Below are 14,203 nucleotides of genomic sequence, written 5' to 3' on the forward strand. Positions count from 1 at the left end.
CGATTTTATTTGGACTTGTTAAACTACATAGATGCCATGCCTGTCCATTGAAAACAAATATAGTTACCTTGAATGATTGCACCCTTTGATTCCAAGTCATATTGAAGGCAGTTTTTAATGATTTGAGGATTGTAGGACTGATCTAAGATGAATTTTATTCCAGAGCTTTCAACCCTAATGGATTTTGGATTCAGAAGACTGCACTTCGCAGGGTGCGGAGGGCTGATCTACAGCCAGTTTTAGAACTCCCTAGAGCTAATCCGACCCATATTTCCCAGTGGCCTCTAAAGTGCCAACCTTTCAGGAGGGAATGGAGCTTCTGAAATAACCACATAATTCCTGCAAGTGAAAAGACTAACAGTAATGCTGACTGCCATAAAAATGAACCTGCTTTTTTCATGGCTTGTAATCGACACGAAAGCCAATCAGAAAAGGGAGATTCCAAAAATGTTCTTCATGGTAATACATCAGGATTGGTGTGCATTTTCCAAAAGTAATAGTCTAAAAGGACAAACTGTATTTGGATGCGTAAGTCTAGGTTGGTGACTGCTTTTTAGTCAAATTGATGCAAGGGTTATTAAAAACAAAATACCATGGTGGACCAGCAAAAAATAAAATGGGTGTAAATTACAGAAGAGAAAGTTTGGATCGGGGCAAAATAAACCTCACAACACAATATTAAAATAATGAATAAGCAGGCTACCATCAGAGATCTTCATTAATCAAATATTATCTGCTCCAACATTATAGTTGCCTCTCCACCAAACGCCAGATCACACTGGAAATAAATCATAGCATAGTTCTTCAAGTATCTGAAATTGATACTACAAAGTGTCTAATAGCCGTTCTAACAGAATGCTAATGACTTCAATTAAGCTTTTAAATAAGCTCGTCTAATTACAATACCAAAACGAATGTTTGGTATACCAGGAATGTGCATCATTATGGTGTTACTTCAGCAGGGTGTTATCAGAAAAGATGCTCTAATGTCTCAAAAGTAAAGGCTTTAAGAAAGAAAAAAAAAAGATGCTCTATTTCCTTTTTTTTTTTTTTAAGATTTTATTTGACACAGAGCGAGAGAGAGAGCACGCAAGCACAAGCAGGGGGAGCGGCAGGCAGAGGGAGAGGGAGAAGCAGACTTCCCCGGAGCAGGGAGCCTGATGTGGGGCTCGATCCCAGGACTCTGGGATCATGACCCAAGCCGAAGGCAGACGCTTAACCAACTGAGCCACCCAGGCGCCCCAAAGATGCTCTATGTCCTATTACAACACAGTTTCACCAGGGATCTGGAAGGAATAGGTAGCTATTAAAAAGAAAATTTGGGCTTGTAGTATCAAGAGAAGCAGTTTGTGTTCTCTAGTTTGGGGTTTGGGTTTGTTTTTGTTTTTGTTTTTGTTTTTGTTTTTAGTTTCTGTAATGCTACCTTACCCCTGTGTTATATTTGGTGACCCAAGCATATATTGGAAGATTTAGGACAATATATCTGATCATCTCTCTTCTGTTACCATTTCTCACCTACAAAACAGAGGAAATACCTGCGTAGGCTTCCTCTCGTAGTGGTTGGCTCCATGGTGATAAGAAGGGCAGTGAACTTCATTGTTGTATACACAGTGTCTGGTACCACAAGTGTTTTATCAGTTTCACTTAATGAATCATTTATGTGAAAATTCTTAGAAAATGATAAAGAGCTGTCAAGGGTAAATAAAAGGTAAATGAAAGTCTAAGGTGATAAACTGTAAATAAACTCATCCTCAGCATTGATTTTATGTCAGTAGGCAGTAGGCTAAGAGCCCACCCCACCATTGCTACCCCACCAAAAACAATAAAATCTCTGTACTCAGAGAGGGATTCACTTGTGTTCCATCCCTTTGTGCTACAATATTTCCACCTCTTCAAAATCAAAGGCATGCACCATTTCAGTTGTAGCTCAGCATACATGGAAATGGGGATTCCTTCAGTGGACCTTTTCTGAAAATGGTTTCTGGGAACATGCTCTGGTGGGATTGTGAATGGTACACAGAGGCCCCAGACAATGAAAGACAGGTCTGACCACCTCACTTCTACCCCTTCTGGTTTTTGAAGATAAACATCACCCCTTCACAATTTTGCCAAGAGTCATGTCCAAGTCAGCAGAAACGGACTATTCTGGAAGCAGAACAGGTTTTGAGAGCAACAGCGTGGGGGCTCCTCACACTTTCATGGAGTATTTGGGTGCAAGGTACATTGCACCCAGAGGGAAAGACATTTTAAAGCAAGTTCTAAAATTTCCTTAAAAGCATTTGTGTACTTTCCCTAACATTGCAAAGCAATACCCACTCTGCCCAATCTCCCTGGGAGTTGGGTTGCTCCCATGCTTGTGTAAGCGTGAAAATCAATTTGAGGATATTCAGTAAAAAACCTAAACCCTTTCCTTTTAAAAGCAAATATTTGGTTTTTCTTACAGAAGTAACTATTTTTACACCATTTTATCCAACTTCTGAAACCTAACTCTAGCCAAAAATGAGGAAAAAAACATACTGCTGTCTTCAAATAGTGCTGTTTTTAGCAGAAGCCATAAGAATAATATAGACATCTTAGTAAAACCTCAATCTTATTTTCTGATACTTAGAAAAATGCATTCCTCTAAAACACATTACCCTTCAAGTGGCCTTTGGAGAAACTGAAACATTGAAGAAATCCTTGGATTGCAGCAAAGAACATTCTCCGTGGACAATTCCAATCAATTATAGAAACGTAACTGTACCCAGATCATATAATATACCACAGTGATGATCCTGGCTTCTGTCCATCTTGGAAAATGCTGCCTCTCATAAACATTGGTCCTGCTGCTATTTGCAGCTCTCCAGCCCAGAAAGATTTACTCTCGATGGATACTTTTCGTGCTAAAAATGGTTTTACATTTGCATCTTCTATTTCAGTTTTGTAATTTCGTTATCTTTGCCCACAGTGTTAATTATTTTTGGATGCTTCATCCTATCCCCAAACACTATATCTGAAACACTCATGAGGATGCATTGCATAAATATTGAATGTGTTAAAGACAGAGTCTGAGGTAATTCAGAATGAATTTAAGTAAATTGATTGGAATAAGCTTTTATTTAGGAAATCTTCTAGGGACAATTCTGACATATTTAAAATAACTAACTGTTCACAGAGATGCAATCTGCTTGTGCATTCCAACAAATCCATGAATCAGCAATCAGAACAGAAATACATCCCTTTAATGTGCTAGAGAACAGCTAAAAAGAGATTCAGGAAGATGATACCAATTACAGTAATAAAATACCTGGGAAAATTCTTCAGAACAAAAATGTTTTTAATAAAATCAGATAAAGATAATGTAACAATGATGAGGTGTTAAAATGGAAAATGGAAATGGAAAGTACACCCAAGCTATAATTACATACATGTTTTCTAAGTTCAGTAGACAGAAAAATGAGATCTGTTCCACCCTGGTGAACAGTGAGGGAAAGAGAAGTAGCAACTGTAATTAAAAGTCAAATGTCTTGCATTGGATTTGGCAATGATTTCTTGGGTATGACACCAAAGGCACAGGCAACAAAAGAAAAAATAGACAAATTGGACTTCATGAAAATTAAAAACTTGAGCGCTTCAAAAGACACTATTAACAGAATAAAAAGGCAACCCACAGAATGTCAGAAAATATTTACAAATCATATATCTGATAAGAGATCAATATCCACAAAATATAGACAACTCCTAAAATTCAACAAAAAAAAACCTGATTCAAAAAGTGGGCCAATGAACAGGCATTTCCCCCATGAGATACACAAGGAGCCAATAAACACATGGAAAAATGCTCAACATCACTAATCACTAGAGAAATGCAAATCAAAACCACAATGAGATACCATCTCATACCAATTAGATTAAAATAACAGAAACTAACGAGTGTTGGTGAGGATGTGGAGAAATTGGAATCTTTATGCACTGTTGGTGGGAATGTAAAATAGGTGGAAAATATTGTATGGAAGTTCCCCAAAATAATAAAAATGGAATTACCATTTGATCAAGTAATTCCACTTCTGGGTATATACCCAAGGGAATTGAAAGCAGGGCCTCAAAGAAATATTTGCGTGCCCATGTTCATAGCAGCATTATTCACAGTAGCTAAAACATGGAAGCAACCCAAGTGTCCATGAACAGATGAATGGATAAGCAAAATGTATGTGTACATATAATGAAATATTACTCAGCCTTAAAAAGGGAAGGGAATTCTGACATATACTACAACATGGATCAACCTTGAGGACATAATACAAAGTTAAATAAGACAGTCATGAAAAAGACAAATACTGTATGATTCCACTTATATGAGCTACCTAGAGTAGTCAAATTCACAGAGACAGAAAGCAAAATGGTGACTGCCAAGGGCTGGGGGATTGGGGTAGTGCAGAGTTAATAGGTATAGAGTTTCAGTTTTGCAAAATAAAACAAACTGAGGAGCTGAACGGTGATGATGGTTGCATAACTATATGAGCGTACTTAATAACACTGAACTGCATACAAAATGGGTAGGGAGTAATTGTTAAGTGTTTTGTTTTTTTTTTTTCACAATTAAAAAAGGTGTTATTTTTGCAAAGTCAAATATCTTGGATCAAAGATAAAAAAATTATAAGAAAACCAAATGACACTCAAAATGTTTATTAAAAATTCAGGACAATGCACTATGCAGGCAGAATACTGTAGAGCCCAAAGTAAACATTCAAAATACAAAACTTATCAGATCATTTTACCAATTTATTTTATGGAAAATATATTTGAAAAACAATTAAATGCTGGATCTGGAAATCTTTGTTTCTAGGTATCTTTTTTTAAAGATGGAGTAGACACAACTAATTTCCATTCACTCATCGCTTCACTACTTTTCTTACCAGAATCCGTACTCCTGAATTAGGTCAGAGTCAGGCCTTCTCTGACTGAGAAGGTAAGTCAACATCCCCAAAACTCAGCCTAAAACCTTGCACCTCCAACACACAAAAAGTTATTGGTAGGTTGATTAATGGTCGCTTTGTGACACCCACAACTTCCCGTTATCAAGAAGTCAGGCCTTCTCTTTCCCCCATCTTCCACATCTATGTTTGTGAAGTACCCGAACCCCACTCTTTGAGCCCACAGGAAATAATACGAAAGCATTTTGTTATTTATATTTAGCTCATTCTTTTTTATTATGAAATGTTTCAAACATATCAAACATGCAGAAACCAATGTAATGGCTATCCCTGCACTGTCTCCCCAATTTATTGCATTATAACATTTTCCATACTTACTTTTTCAAAGAGAAATAAAACGTTAAACGTATAGCTGATAGCCTCATACCCCTTTTCCCCAATCCCATTTTTTCCCATGTATCCTGGAGTGAGTCCTTACCTTGAACTATTATCTTTCATGTACATGTTTTTATGCTATTACTGATATAACTATATAATTTTGTTCATGCTCTTACCTGATTTTCACATATACCTACAAACAATATACAGCAGTTATCTTGGGGGGGCTCCCAGAGCACTCCCAGTGACCCCTGCCTCCTGGGATTCACACCCTGGGCAATTGCCTCCCCTTGAAAGAAGTTGACCAGACTTAAAGTTTCGCTTCTAATGAGCAGAATATGGCAGAAATGATGGGATGTCTCTTCTAAGATTTAGTGATAAAAAAAGACTCTATATTGTTTTTGAGATTTATCCAGGTTGACATAGTTTATTACACTGGATGAATATGTCACAATGCATTGATTCATTTTTACATTGATGGGTTTTTATATTTGTTCCTAATGATGTGCTACTACAAATAATGGCTGCAACAAATATTTTTCCTACTTCTCATCGGATTGTCTTTAATTTCACAAAAATGCACACAGCTAAATAACGTGCAAATTAAGATTTTAGTTTAAGAATCGAAAGAAATTCGACACAAAGAATTTATGATTTGCCTAGACTCCCACGACCTGTTCATGTATTTTTAGGGCAAAACTTGACCTGCCAAGGTGAAACCACAGATTTCCCCACAGAAATGTATCCAAGTAGGTAACGCTGAAATTGTAGAATAGAATAAAGGCACCCATGAAACCATACTCCAGGCCAAGGCTGAGGAGGAACACAGGCAGCGGAGTCTCACGATTTCCTGATTATGTACAAAAGGAGCTAAGTTAGCATGCTTTTCCCTCGTCTGCTCTCCTTTAAACTTAGATTTGACAGCAGTATTTCCCAGCGGATGCTTCTTTGTGCCTCAGGAGGAGATCTCTTCACAGGTGGATTGTCTAGGAGTCGTCGGAAGAAAAAAGTCATGAAGCAGAGCCCCCGTTTTCACTGCTCTGCGGAGCCCTGATACTGCAGGCTCTGGGCCAAGGCCGCCGGATGGAGCTGCTGGGCAGGCAGTTACCCTTCCCAAACCCGGGAGTTAAGCTGAAGTTATAAACCTCCTAGGAAATGGGAGTATGCCCTGTCATTATCTCTCCTGCCAAAATAGGACTGCTTAAAATGTCATCACGAATTAACAAGCACGCCTGCATTCTTCATGGTGGGACAAAAGTCTTAAAGGTTCCCTTCTATTTTTGATTTATAGACTTTTAAAACTGACATTCAAAACTGCTTCTGCCCCCCAAAAATTATTTCTGCCATACAGTATATTTGGTCAAATGTATCACTTTTTTAGGCAGGCTGGGTTATTTGTATTAAACATATTTATATTTGCTACCACATTCTGATACATAAGAATGCTGCAGAGGACACCTCCCAGTTTTAGCTAGAGCCGTAGGAGCAAACTACCCCCAACACAACCACCTGCCGCATGGAGACATAAAAGCACCAAGTAGAGAAAAGCCAGTTTTGATGAGAGATGCAAATAGAGTAACAGCCCCTGAAGAACCCCCTTGAATGGCAGATGTTTAATGCACACTGAACGGGGGCTCTACTCAATGGGATGCTAGACTTTTCAAAGAACCTGAGTTACCATTTCACCACAACCTAGGGTTTATTCAAGAAAACCCCCAAAAGATCACATATAAAATTCCTTCATTATTTGCATCATTTCAGAAGCAGTCTGTATCCCTCTGAGAATATATATATTTTATCTCGTGTGCATCAACTGAAGAAATACATTCTAAACAAAACCTTCAACCAAAATCGAGCTACGCAGATGCTTCAGAACCCAAGAGGTGACAAAAATCAGCCACTGGTGGTCTTCCTGGCTTTCTGGTCCCATGTCTTTTCCAGCCAGCCTGAAGTGCTGCCTCCCCCCTCATTCCTTACCCCCCCAGCTCATCAGCCTCTCTCCTAGGACACTAGTTCACTTGGCACTGCCCCTGCATAGCATATGGCCTCATTTATTAAGGGTGTTCGAGAAATATCTGTGGAACACATACAGATTAAAAAAGAATAAAGAATTGTCTGATATGGACAATGACATTAACGGAGTGAAGTGAACTTCATAAGGGCTTCTTGAGCACCCACCTACGGTCATTGCCCCATCTTTTCTTAACGTCAATTGGTTGAGGCGTCTCCAGTGAAGGTCAGCAGAACAAAGTGAGGTTGCAGAATATCCTGCCTGCTTGCAGGTCATTAGGCAGACAAATGCCTTCCTGTGGTGGGAAAGATGATCTGAAAGAGAGCAAAGCACAAGCAAAATCTAGGAAATAAAAGGTATTTTTCAGGCAATGGGTTCAGTGGTAAAAGTCCCTGACATCTAACAGACCCTGCCGGAGAATATTCTACAGCTTCCATCCTAGACGGCTATTTATTTAACATGTCCCCCACTAAATGTGTATTGTCTAAAAAAACCAAAACAAAACAAAAAACTAAAAACAAAAACAACTCAAGGCTCTCCATAGAATAATTCTGGAAGGCTAGACGAGGAATTTTTTTTTCTTTTACCTGGTGCTTACACAGTATGTTTCCATTGAAAAGAGATAAATTTTAACATGTTTGATAAAGGAAGAAAACTCAAAATTATCAACGGCTTCAAAGGAACAAGCCCGGAGGGTTGCCCTTGGTACTGCCTTTACAAACTGATTCGACAGCTGTGTGTCTAAAGACATAGTGGTTCCATGGAGGGTTAAGGAAGAACCTCTCTGTCAAGGACAACTCTGCCAGAAACGGAGGGCTTTCCCATTCGTGCCCGTGAAGAAAGCCTCCTCAGCGCCCCAGAGATTCTCCACGTATGCCCCGGATGCGGAAATGGTGCCGCGGGGCGGGGAGCTTCAGCCCTCGATTCTTCCATGAAGCACCAGGAGCCTGAGGGGATGGTCGCAGGGCCGATTCATTACTGAAGGATGATTAAAACAAGGGCAGAGTCAGAGTATTATTTAGGTCAGAGATGAGGGATTTACTTAGGGATTTTTCTGGGGAAGGGGTTTTATTCTCATGCTTTTTGTACTTCAAAAAAATCTCAAGGTGATTTCTCTCCTATTATGGGTTGAATTGTGTTCCCCGCAAAAGATAATCTTGAAGTCCTAGTCGCCAGTACCTGAGGGGACTGTGTTTGGAAATAGGGTCTTTACAGAGGTAATCAGGTTAAAATGAGGGCCTTTGGGTGGGCCCTAATCCATTATGACTGCTGTTCTTATTAAAATGGGAATTTGACCACGGACAGAGATATACACAGAGGGAAGACAATGTGAGGAGACACAGGAAGGACGGCATGAAGAGAAGGAGGCAGAGACTGGGGCCAAGGAACATGAGAGGCTTCCAGAAGCAAGAAAGGACCCTTCCCCTACAGGTTCCAGAGGGAGCATGGCCCTGAGGACCCCTGGATTTCAGACGTGCAGCCAACAGAACTGTGAGGCAAGGGATTTCTGTTCTAAGTCACCTAGTTCTTGGTACTTTGTTATGGCAGCCCTAGGAAACTACTAGAAACCTTCCCTGCATCTTCTGGGCTTATAGACGCTCAGCAACCCCTGCCAGGTCTCACTGCCTGTGGCCTCTGGCCTCAAATCCGACACCTTGCTTTTTGCCTCATGTTGCCCTCACCTCCACACCTTGGCTCAGCTGGTCTCTACACCAGGCAAGCTTCTCACTCCTCCTCAAGTCTCAGCCGGGGGGCTTCCCCTTGAACTGGCAAAGCACCCCCTCCCAACCCTCCTCCTCCCTGTCTGCATCCCAACCCCCCTCCAATGCTGTGCTTGCCCGTGATGCTGAAAGTATCTATGGGTCCATTCAGCCCAGTGGAGAATCACTCCCTCCACGGCAGACACCATGTCATCTTCATCTTTTATTCCCAAGTGTGCCACAGGCCTGCCACAACTCCATGAGTTTTCCTGGGCTGGACCAGCCTCTCAGTACCAGAGAACACTTACTACTTAGAACACTGTCAGGAGAAGCACGTCGTTTCCAACCACCTCCAAAGAGCCAACACCCAGAATCTAAGCAGCCTTGTGGTGGACTAGAAAGGGGAGACATCATGGCAAGGAGAAACAAGGGCATCTGGTCTGCTTCTAGCACTTTCTATAACTGTTATTCAGCCCTGTTCACAGGCCCTATGAGATAAAAGAGCCCAGAGCAACAAATGGGAGCCCAGGAATGGCATCAGGCCTGGGTGATAAATCTGCACTGTCTGGGGTATTTTTACCTCCATTATCTCCCATTTGGCTACATGTGCATCTGCCTTGATTGCATTTGGTCACAAGCTTCTTTGGGCTGTCACCCCCACTTCAGACAGTGTCATTCAGTGTCCTCTGGGATCTGAATAAACAATAGCTGAATTGAAACATAAATCCATGAGACTGAACAATTGGGCAGATATGAAAGAAGTTTCTGGATGAAGTAGGTGGTCTCATTCCCCCACCTTATTATAAGACCAAAAGAACATGTTTAAAGGACTAATGATTTTGAAGGAATAAAAAAAAAGAAAAGTGGGAAATAAAAGCCCTATTCCCATTTTAATAAGAACATTTTCTCTTGATCATTCTCAAATTATAAGATGACATACATTAGCATGCTATTTCATTAACAAATTACAGTCCATTCTCCACAGTGAAGGAATAAAGAAAAAGTTCACCTAATAAGAGAGGTTAGCTCCTAATTAGGATCAGGCTGCAGAATTTGCCGGGTGTAATTTTCCACTACAAATTGTTCTCAGGTTGACCTTGGCTGGTATTAAGGACATGGGTTTGAAAACACATCTTTCCTTTGCCAGCACGTCCCTCCAAAGCACCAGTGCCTTCCACAGACCATTACTGAGTCTGTCTCCATTCCCCAGCCTCCTGCTCTCCCTTTGCCCTGCCAGTTCCTCTAGCTTTAAGGAATCTTCTTGAAGAGAAATTAACATTTACTGAGTACTGCGGGGTAGCAGAAAAGGCACAGGACTTGGACTCACGCGGGCCTGGGAGCGAACCACGTCTTCACTACTTATTTAATACCTGTGTGGCTTAACTGAATCTCGGTTCCCAGCTGCATGATGAGCTGCTGTGGGGATTCGATGTCAGGGGGTGTGTTGGTATAAAGCAAGTGCTCACACATGTTATTTCCCTTCTGTTTTGAGTACTGTCAGCAATTCGGTGAGGCTGGCTTTCCTCCCCACTCAGCAGTTAAGGTACCCAGAGAAGCTAAGTAAGTCTCTCAAGGACATGCCACCAATATATGGTGAGGGCAAGATTTGAACCTCTGACCCTAAAGCATTCAGTTCGGCCACACTGTCCATCCAAGCACACTGACCTTGAAGATTGGCTGCTTCAAGCTCACATGTGGAATGCGGACCCTGGAAAATGCTGGCACTGAACACAGTGGCCGTCCATGTCTGCTGCCCTTTGGGGCTCAAAAAGTGAGTCTGTGGTGGAGCATGGGGCAGCCAAGGCAACCCTGGGCATAAATCTCCTCTCTGCCTCGAATCCTATCCCCATCATTGTGCTGTCATGGAGGATAGCCTTGTTACCCCAATGGCTTCTAAAGAGTTTTTTATTTCAATGAAACCACCACCACCCACCCTCCCACTCCATCCCACCTCCCTGCAAATACGCTGTGAGGTCCCAGGTGTGCTTCATCTGTGTGTAGCTGAGGTGGTGATTTCATAATGAGGCAAGGATCAGAGTTTATACAATAACTTCCTCCATATTGATTGCTTCACCACATGAATAGGAAACCTGTGGAAAAGTTCTATAAATGCACACCAAGCAATCCAGCTTCCTAAGTCAGCACTTTGGAAAACTTTGGGGCTTTGAAAATTTTCCAATGGTTCCGGAGATGTCAGTGTGACTTTCAGAGACAGGACAATGGTGGAAGTGTAGGGAAAGGATGAGGAAAGAAGGATTTTGAGCTCACGCCACTTTTGCTCTATATTACTACAGTCAATAGATAGCTGGAAAATTCTATCTGAAAATATCGTGAAAACAGAATTAATAGAATCTCATAGGACTTTGGACTTGCCTTAATTCCTTTTAGGGTTTTTTTTGTTTTGTTTTTTGTTTTCCTTTTGCCCTAAATGGGCTGTGCTGTTCTGGCTGCCTGAGAACTACCGTCAAGAAAGGCATTTCAAGAAAATCAAACTCAGTTAAAATCTCTAAAATTTAGAGATTGAAGATTGCCATAGGTTGTGGGAGATAGAGAAACACAATGAAACATCTGCTTTCTTAGCCAGTACTTGCAGACATGACAGGTGATATAAAGTCTTTTCAAAAACACTAAGGACCTAAAAAACAGAGTTTTTAGCATGCCAGTGTGTTTTAAAGGGGAAGAGAAAAGATTTTCTTCTCTTATATTTTACAAGGAATTGTACAAATTTCAACAATCTTTCTTTGGTTAAAAATGATTTCCATGAATCTGGTTTTATAAATACTCAAATTTATAAGGAATGAGTATAAAGCAATCTGACTTTTAGCTAATACGCCAAATAGCACTTGAATGAAATATTATTTCCTTCAAAGTAATCATCTTGGTAGACTGTGTTTATTTCAACAGTGCAGGATTATTGCCCACAAGTTTTTGAAATTCCCTCTCAGAATTCCTTTCAAAAACCTGAGGTAGCTTTCTCCTCCGTGGTGGCAAACATTTGTTCTCTGAGAGAATTTGATTTTTGGAAATGGCCAAGAATTAACCCAGTCAGTCCAGGTAAGAACAGCTTTTGTCAAAAAAAGGATGAGATTATGATTCCAGAGTAATGATTTTGAAACCAGTTCCCAAAGAGGCATTTGAAAGGTGTTGTACACAACGGCAGCCTATTGGAAGAGGAGTTTGCCTTCCCCAAGATGGACGTTCACTCAGCTATATGAAAAGTCATTCTCTTTTCTTTTCGAGCCTAAATCGCAGTATTCAGTTTTTGCTAGTTTTTATGTTTTAAGTAATCTCTACACCCAACGTGGGGCTCAAACTCACAACCCCAAGAGTTGCATGTTCCTCCACCAACTGAGCCAGCCAGGCGCCCCCACAAAGTTTTAATTAGACATTTACAACTTGATGGTACTGTTTTCCTTTCCACCTGGGATCAGTCATTCTTCTTATTTCTGATGTAGAAAATTGTTTCTCTAGAACCCATATAACTAATTAGCTCGTAGAAGGGCCACTGTGGATTTTCTTGATAGACTTCTTCTTTTGTTTACAACATTCTCTGGCATTCACAAACTGTTAAGATTAGTGCTAAATTGAAGATTTACCATGTTTCTGATGCCAACAGCATGTGGGGGTTAGCCGGGTCTCCTCTCCTCTCTAATTTAAAAGCTTATTAGGAGACATTTGCCTACTTCAAAAGTGCATGAGCATCAAGGTTATCAAGTGCTAGTCTCTGCCATCCCATTACAAGGGCTGAGAAACAAAATCTCTCTATGCCCCCAGTGTTTGTACATGCTTTTTGCTCAGTTCCTATAGCACTTCTCCATATTCTGGAAAAAGATCAAGGCCAGTACCTAGGGGAAGAGAAATGAGGCTCTCTGTAGACTCGTTTGTGGCATCAGTACACCTCCTGTGGTCCACACTGCCCCTTTCATCCAACTGAAAAGAAAGCAGGTGGGCATCTTTCCTGGTCCATGGAATGCTGAGGCTCCAGACACAGCAGGCTGAGATGGCATCCTGGTGTTTGGGAACACAGTGGAGTCACCCAGGCTACAGGGGTGCCTGTTCAACAGAGGTCAGCTGTCACAAGCCCATCTAAAGTTGGCATCAGGCTATGATAGGATGTGTGCTCCCTTGGGCCATGTCGGAGGAAAGCGCTTGGGGGAGGAGCCTCGGGCATCTTAGAAAACTCCAAGTGAGGAGGCACAGGGACCTGCCTACAAAGAGCCTTTCAGATGGCAGCTCCTAAGGTCCCGTGTTCCACTTATTGACCCAACCTGATATTTGGGGACCGGGGAGTCCAGGTTTCCCAGCTCCCCACCACTCCCCCACCCCCGACAAGAAGGAGGATGAAGGACTCCACGCCAGCCTACTATTAATGTGAGTGCTTACCTTTGTCACTGATGTTTACCTGGGGATTCTTATTTGATTCATAGAACGTAGTTCTTAATGTCATATGTGCAAGTGGAGCTCTGATGTATATATTCTTTTTTTTCTTGAATCAAAGTTTTGTGCCTCTAGATGAGAAAAAGATATTATATTTATCCCGTTTAAATGGTCGTTTGGAATTACTAAACATCCAGGATAGTTTACCAAAATGGAAAGTAAAGACAGGTTATTCTTTCTAACTAGTATCAAGTGAATTCTGGGCTCAGGAAGACGAAGAATGTCAAGTTAGATTCTCAAATGAATCCCCAAGTTCGAAATGATGATTCAATATGGTGCATTCTACTGGCAAGTGTGTTGCCACTCTGGAACACAGAGAACCTGCTTTGGAAGATCAGTTTTGCTTGGAGTCAGTATTTTCCTGCAGGATCGTGTGACTCGTCTCTGGCAGTTGGTTGCCTGAGAGGTAAAGAAAGAGAAAGTACCAAAGAAAATTAAGGATAAGCCAGAAGGTTATACGCTGTGGTCCTTCCCTCCTCTGCCCCCTGTTGCTTTATTTCTCAATCCTCACCTGTGAAGCTGCCACTAACTGGAATAGACATTGTTTGTGTAGATAACTCTAATAATTTGTCATAGTAGTGTCAGCACAGAGCAAATTTTATGGAGAGAAATCTGCTTGTAAAACGCCTCTCCTCCCACTCCACCCACACATCAAAATACCCTGTTTCTGACACGTATAAATGTGACTTTAATCAGGTAATACAATATAGACCCAGCAAGCATTGCTGCATCCTTCCTTTTCCTTTCTTTCCTCAGCCTCTCTG

This window comes from Zalophus californianus, chromosome 7 (assembly GCF_009762305.2).
Source record: "Zalophus californianus isolate mZalCal1 chromosome 7, mZalCal1.pri.v2, whole genome shotgun sequence".
Lineage (NCBI taxonomy): Eukaryota > Metazoa > Chordata > Mammalia > Carnivora > Otariidae > Zalophus > Zalophus californianus.